General features: G+C 33.8%; 1 long non-coding RNA gene across 2 annotated transcripts; it reads right to left on the bottom strand.

Moving 5' to 3' along the window:
• Positions 1 to 1180: 1180 nt before the first annotated feature.
• Positions 1181 to 3749, bottom strand: LOC143452415 (uncharacterized). Of its 2 annotated transcripts, XR_013115033.1 has the most exons (3): positions 3559 to 3569; positions 3219 to 3475; positions 1181 to 3031 (listed from the first exon to the last, which is right to left on the bottom strand). It is a non-coding gene; the product is annotated as an uncharacterized LOC143452415 (long non-coding RNA). The 2 variants fall into 2 exon arrangements; XR_013115032.1 differs by having other exon boundaries at positions 3219 to 3749.
• Between the last annotated feature and the right edge of the window lie 3929 nt (positions 3750 to 7678).

Genomic DNA, 7678 nt, shown 5'->3' with positions numbered 1-7678 from the left:
AAATTTAAATCATAGATAACGTATATACAAATAATAGACACACAACTCAACAGCCACACTCGGAGCAACTCAGACAAGTATGCAATAGTCCAGCAAAGTGGGGGTACCATGGTTGTCACAAGTCATGTTGTTTGTTTGAGTTAATAATAAATTTTTTCAATTAAGGCATTTATTAGATTTGGTGGCCATGTTAACCTTCCATCTTTATAGCATCACTCCACCACATTATAATTAACACCCTGCACATTTTAGGCTTCTGGGCATTGTCATTTTGTCCCGTTTGTTGATTGTTTGTGAGAATATTTTTGTATTTTTCCTGTATTAAAGTTAGCACCTTGTTTGCTCCACGCAGTCAATAGCGAAAAATAAAATGAAATAAATGTGTATGTTCAAATTCAGTTATCATGACAGATAGGATTAAGAAGCGCTTTTGGAACTAAGAGCTCTGAGCAGTTGATGTATGAGTGGTAAACGCAACGATCTTAAGTTATTTACTTTTGTTAATACAGTCTTTGTGTAAAAACTTTCAACCTTAAATTAAAACTAAATAAAATGAGCTCTTCTATCAACTTATTGTAGTAACTTATATTCCCTGTAATACCGCTATTTTTACACTAGTACTATCGTAAAAAGAGATTGAAAAAAATTTCATACTTTTGCGTTAACCGTTTACGCAGATCGAGCAAAACGCGTTGTTTGAGACCATTTTATATTTCAAAATGTAGTATGTAATGTAGTAGATGTAACTAATTTTGTTAATGTTGCTAATGTAGCATATATATATATATATATAGTGCAAGAAATGTAGCTTAAGAAAGTATAGATACTTCAATTAATGTATAGCTACTGCACGAATTGTAGCTAATCAACTGAAACTCAGTATTACAAGATACGAAAATGCCGCTAGTAAACGTACAAACGTTGTATAGGCCTAATGTTTATGCGCTACTAACTACCATAATTTAGCAGGAACGCGAAAGTACAAATTTAAACAATTTAGAGGTTTAAAAACAGCATATTTAGAATATTGGATATATCCAAATTAGAAAAAATTTATGGCATTCTTGTATACAAAGATTTGTCAAACTTAATTCTAAATAAGAAATTGAAAACTTCGAAATATGCCAGAAATAAATTACACCATGTGAATATTCTAAACAAGAAACTATGAACTTAGATAATTTCACTCCAAAAATGTCAGTATATATAAAATTAACTGATCTGAAAAGTTCCAAAGAAGTAAACATAAAAACGAACATAACACGAAAACGATTCTATTGATCGATCACTACAGTAGGCTATACGTTCGTGGATTGAATCGTCCTTGGGTTATATTGGCCTGGGCTTAATCGTTCGTAGGTTCAATAGACGGACCACCAATGAAAACAACAAACTGGTTGCACTTTAAATTCTAATACGGATTTTAAGAAAATGAAACATTAAAAACAATGGAAACAACAATACAGGATATTAGGAAACTGAAAGTACCAAAACAATAAATGGACAATAAATCAGCTAAGCTATTTTTCTAATTACATAGTTTGTTAATTAGCTAATTAAATAATTAAAGAAAAAAAGTCTTCAATTACTACGCTACGAAAGTTATAAAACACTAAACTAAGAGAAACTCATAGCCTCACGCAACAAACAGTGACGCGTTCGGCAAAATCTAATCAGGTCAAACAAAGCCACAACGTTGACTTGCACTACTTCGATTCGAATTCTTCGCAGCAGGATTTACAACTTTTTTTGTGTAACAAAACTGTAAGAGGAACATTATTCAAAGTAAACCAGTGTAGTAACATAAAGAGGATATTAACAATGTAACAGTACGTACCTATACACTATAGTTATATCAAATATGCTGTATACATTAGTTGCATTAGTTGCATTAGCTACATTCTGCTATTTATAGCAACTAAATTAGTTATGTTTTGGTACTTAGAATGGTCCATTGTTTGTGCTGGAGATATCCAGATATGGTATCTGCACTTTGGTGGTCTAGTATTAAAACACGTATCCTAAATACAGCCGTAAGGTTGGCCAATTTGGATTGCCTGCATGGGAACAAAATTGTTAAGTATAGCATCATATGCCTCTAAAATCTAATAGCTGTTAAAATATGCCTGCTTGTTAAAGTGTTATATCATCTAGTCTATAAGCTGTTTTATGCAATCACCAAACTACTGTTTCTTAAATAGCAGCAAGCTCTACGCCTCTGCTGATGTACTCAATGTTCATGCTAATCGATATTCGAAGCTGATGCTCTGCCATTGGTTTCATAGCGCAAAAATCGATAGTAATGCAGTTTGCCGTCATCAGAAATTCTAAAATAATTATCAATAGCAACAAGCACTTTTACCAGCCTGATATTTGGCAACTATAAAGTATATTAGTAGGAGATATTTCACATCAACTTGCGGTATGCATCATCTCTGATTTTTGTAGAACATTATGCCTCGTATTAACAGTGACGTTATAAAAGCAAATCAAAACCTTTCTATCTCATTTGCTATTAGAGTGGCAGCAATGTCCGACATTTTTGCAGCAGATTTATAAAATGTTAAAAATACTGAAAACTATGTTTACCTTATTATAACCTGTTAGACATTTTATTGACCACTTGAAACCATAAGGTACTTGAAATGTACCGACGAGGATTATTTGTTAAACGTAAAAGTGGTTAACCTATTAGTCTCACAAGTAAATAATAACCAAAAAGGTCTACTTACGTTTAAAACACACAATGCAGCCATGCAGTGGCTATGAAATCACACACAATTGATTAAAGGTTAAGTGTACAAAAAGAAACTGTGATGGTTCATTTAAACTCTCGTCTACTCTGTGAAATGAATAACTATTTCTTTTGGTGATTTGTTTTCTGAAGTCAATACAAAATTTCGTCGTGGTTGGTCTGAAAAGAATCTAGGTCGCAGTGTCACGGAACAGGTCTTCACCAGTTATGAAGTTCATCGTGGCTAGATTGAACACTTGCGGTAGAGAAATGACTGCTTTAGAGAAACTTGCCAGTCTAACGGGAATTTTATAAATTAATTTAAATTAGTTATAATTAAATTAAATTAAAATTAAATTATTAGTTAAAATTAAATTAATTATAAATTTGACCCATAAAACGTATAGCTAAATATTTACAGGGCATTTTCAATGTTGATCCTACACTTAATGCTATCTTTCCAAACCAAACTCTAATAGCTTACCGACAACCTCCCAACTGCAGAAATCTCCTGATGTCGAGCAAATTATCTGACACATCTGAAAAAGTGGGAACATTCCCCCGTCAACACACCAGATGTCAACTATGTCCATACATCCAAACAACTGACCGAGTAGTCGGGCCAAATGCATTTACGCATCGTATCAGTGGAAGATTTCAATGCAACAACACTAACGTCATCTATGCCATCTGTTGTCAACGCTACCCTAAAGCAGTTTACGTGGGAGAAACAGGATCAACCTTGACGAAATGATTCACGGTTCACAGAAGTGATATTCGTCATGAACAAAATCATAAACCCGTAGCTGAACATTTCAACTCACCAGGCCATAACATCAACGATTAACGCTTCACCATATTACCAAAATTAATTTCTAATAACCACCTTGATCGCAGAATTGAGGAAAAGTGCACCGTTCACTTCTTTAATTGTATTAATGACGGCCTTAACAGAGATGTCGGTTTTATGGACTTTATAAATAGATATTCAATATTTGACTTTAATACATTTATATTCTCGTTTTTCCTTTCATTTACGGATTTGTTTTATGTTGCCACATACGTATTATCTTTTATGTAGATATTACTTAACAATTACGATTGTTGTTTCCAAGCAGACCTTTATCTAGCAATTTTGAAATATTTTTGCCATTGCACAGTCCACCTGAAGAAGCAAGCTTTTGCTTGCGAAAGCTCGTGTCGAAAAATATAACGTTAACCTTAAGAATGCCAAACTATATCATGTTTCTTATTTTACTTTAAAATTTGATTAACACGGTTCAGACAACATCAATGGGAACTTTATAATCATATGTGGAAATGACAAGCATGGCACATTGTACTCCGTACTTTTGTGAGAAGGCATGTAGGTTTACCTTCATTAAGAACTGCAAGATTGAGGAGGCGGATCTCGGCAAGTTTGTTAACATTGCAGCCGATGACGAGGACCTCTGTACTGGCGGTTTGATCGCCGTCCAAGCCAGGGAAACGTCCCTTTCCTGGTAAGAGAAGGGAGCATTAATCAAAGGCATTGCTGTGCCCCTTAAAAGATGATGGTAATGAAAACTTTAAAGCAGTAATAAATTGTCATATTTGTGATAGAAAATTCAAAGAAATCGATAAAAATGTTAGAGACAACTGTCATTCTACAGGAAAATACAGAGGTGCAGCACATTACAGATGAGTTTTAGATTGAATGATAAAATACCTGTAATTTAATAATTCCATAATTTAATTTTCCTGAATAGAAACCGTGGCTACTATTTTTTATTTTTGAACGTTTTGTGCGGTTTCTATTCGAGGGCGGCTTCTATTTTTATTACATGAACGTTTTTTTTTCTTCTCAATGAGGTCAGTGGGCATTCAAGTTTATCTACCATAAGTACCGGTAATAAGAAAACGGAAACAGTAAGTCAGCTGCATTTTATTGCCTCTTTTTGTAAAACCGCTAATCCGACAGCTGCTATTATTGTCCCATCCTTGTAATGCAACCAAAACCAAAAGGAAATGGAAGTTCTAGTGATAATAATGACTTGAACGATATCAGTATTATTGATGATGATGAAAATGACCATTGATACAATACCGTAGTTGAAATAAAACATATGTACAATGCTTGAGTTATTTTTATTGCATGTCGTTAGATATGTTTGCTTCGTTTTCTTTTATCGGTAAAGAATCGATTTCATCATTGTCTTCTGCGGCTTCTATGCAAGGGCGGTTTCTCTATGAGGGCCGCTTCTATTCAAGGGCGATTTCTATTCAACAAAATACGGTACATGCTTGGACAATCGTATTTTCTTTTTTCCTTTTTCTTTTTTGGAGCATTCTCGCATTCGTCTTCTCTGCCAAGTCACGCCTGACTGCATTTAAAGAAAAACAGCATGTGATGTTTTTAATATTCATATTCAACAACAATGGAAATTTAGCACATGGCCTACATTTTTGTAACATAATAAATGAAATTCATCATTAAATTAATTCATAACTATTGTTTGTTGTAAACTAAAGGAAAACATTTTGCTGTTGTTTAAACGACTAAAGTAGCAACCTTAAGATTAATTTAGTTCTATGTATTTAAAATGAAAGCACTTGGAAGCTTCCGTTTGTGTCTTCAAGGGTAAATATTTAAGTTAACTTTTATGCCGTTACTTCTACTACAGTACTAACTTTGCAACCTTTTCCTAGCAATGTTTGCAGTTTGAATCCTGCACTTCCGTTTAAACTATTTTTATAGGTAGAAATGCATGATTTTCTACTTTTCACAATGCCACTTTTTTCAATCCGAAAACTTGACAACTTGGCTAGCTTAACAGGCATTGAGTAAAGGACAAAGGCTACAATATTGCCCTACAGACAATAATAATAATAAATAATTAATCATTACTCTATAATATAATGCAGAAAGCTTACGTTTAAAAAAATCATTTTCTTCAAAATGTCTTACACAGTATCTTACACATAGCGACTTTATGCCGGAATCTGCTCAAGACCCAAGATAATCTTCTCCAGACTCTCTGCCCACTTTCTTTTTTCACCACAACAAAATTTTTTAGCCGGTATACGAAAAAGGGGATCTGGTTTTTTAGAATCACATATTCGAATGCAGCAGTGGTTAATCATAGTCAGTGGTGTATTCATAAAAAAAAGAGAGAGTTGAACAATTACCAACAAGATTAGCATAATAAAGGGGATAATCATTCCTAGAAATAGAAAAAAGGGGAACAACTCATGTAGAAGTAGGAACTCATGATCACCCATCCATCTTAGCAAAATTGACTTAGTGCTTGAATGACATGGTTTGAAAGTGCATAAATAATATGGAAGCCATTATGTTTGCTGACAATACAAGCCTATTCATACAGGGTATATGTGTCGACAACCTGGTTGAATTCTGAAATACTAAAATGAATAGAGTTACTGATTGGCTTGTCATTAACAAATTCACTTAATGTAAACAAAACTGTATATATGATCTTTTCTGCTAAACCTGTCCCATTTCACATTTACTGGTGGTCAATGGTCGAAACATTGAAAGAGCTATGGCGATTGTAATAAGTTATATAATTGGCATTTTAATGAGCGATTGTGTGTTCTCCAGTTAGATAAAATGTATTATTAAGAAAGCTCTATTGTCCTTCGTTAATCCTGTTATTCAAACATTTAATTCCTAAACCGACATATTGGATACAGTATACAAGTGTTTTTGAGTAGCGTCAGATCTAGAGTGTATGAAGTTAGATGGTACTTGTGGTAAAGAACCTCGGTAACGTATAATATGATACATTTTAGTTATTATTGTACAATGCTGTGAACACGTACCATGACGTGAATAACGATGTCTTTCGCTGATTGGTTGGCATGGCGATATATAATCTGACGCTTGGTTCAAAGCTCTCTCAATACCCTTCTCTCTGATTCATCATTCGATTCAAATGATTAGCTCTATTCGGATTTAAGAATGGATATGAAATTGTTTTTAGTGTGATTACGGCTATATTTTTGAAAATATAAGAATTTAGAGTTTATGAAAGTGCTGACTAAAACAAACAATCAGAGATAGCATAAACAACGGAGTCAAAAATAAAATAGTCGAGGAGTTCTAAAAGAAAGACGAAAGCCTTTGGCTTTAAGCCAACCTAAAACATTCCACATCGCCATCCCCATAAAGTTAAAACAATGCAGTTTTCGGAACTCATATCAACAAAAATTTACCTTGGAAAGACCATATTAAATTTGTGCTGCAAAAAATTTAAAAGATTTCAGGTGTAATCATGAAAATTAAAGCTTATTTAAACTATTAGAACCTTCTTGCCTTGTATTATACTATTATATAACCACGTATTAGATATTGTATTCCTATCTCGAACCATGGGCCAATTACCTTAATGCATCGAATCCAGAGACTATGCAACAAACTTGTGAATAATATTGCGCCTAAAAGCGTTAACTGCGTGAATCAGTGAAATCAACAGACAATCTGTCTGAGCTAGTCATAGTGATTGTAACTCATGTATTAGACATATGTTACACTCATGAGCAGCAGTATTACTTATGTTCTTGATTAATTATTTGTAATATTGAAGTGTACAGACCTATCATAAAAACCTTTTCTTGTAAGCTATTTCTGTTCTAAAATTGAAACCTTTCGGCTGACAAAAGGTTAGAATAATTTAAACGCACGCAACAATAGAGTCAAATAATTCAACAGGTAAATTAAATGAAGACACCCTCATAAATTAAGATATGTGAAGTCTCTTCATTTTGGTGACAAATCCCGACGTGTTTCAATCCTTGTGGCCGTTATTGCCAGTTCTTCCTTCTGGTGAACACGACCAGCGTGTTTAAATGTGGCTGGTACTGCTAACTTTATTCTCGTAAACAAGTTGATTTAACAGCAACCACAGCAATGGCCCCAGCTCAGAGTAGTTCAGTTTCTGACGG

The sequence above is a fragment of the Clavelina lepadiformis genome, chromosome 4, assembly GCF_947623445.1.
Source record: "Clavelina lepadiformis chromosome 4, kaClaLepa1.1, whole genome shotgun sequence".
Classification (NCBI taxonomy): Eukaryota; Metazoa; Chordata; class Ascidiacea; order Aplousobranchia; family Clavelinidae; genus Clavelina; species Clavelina lepadiformis.
This window is presented reverse-complemented; position numbering and strand designations above follow the sequence as displayed.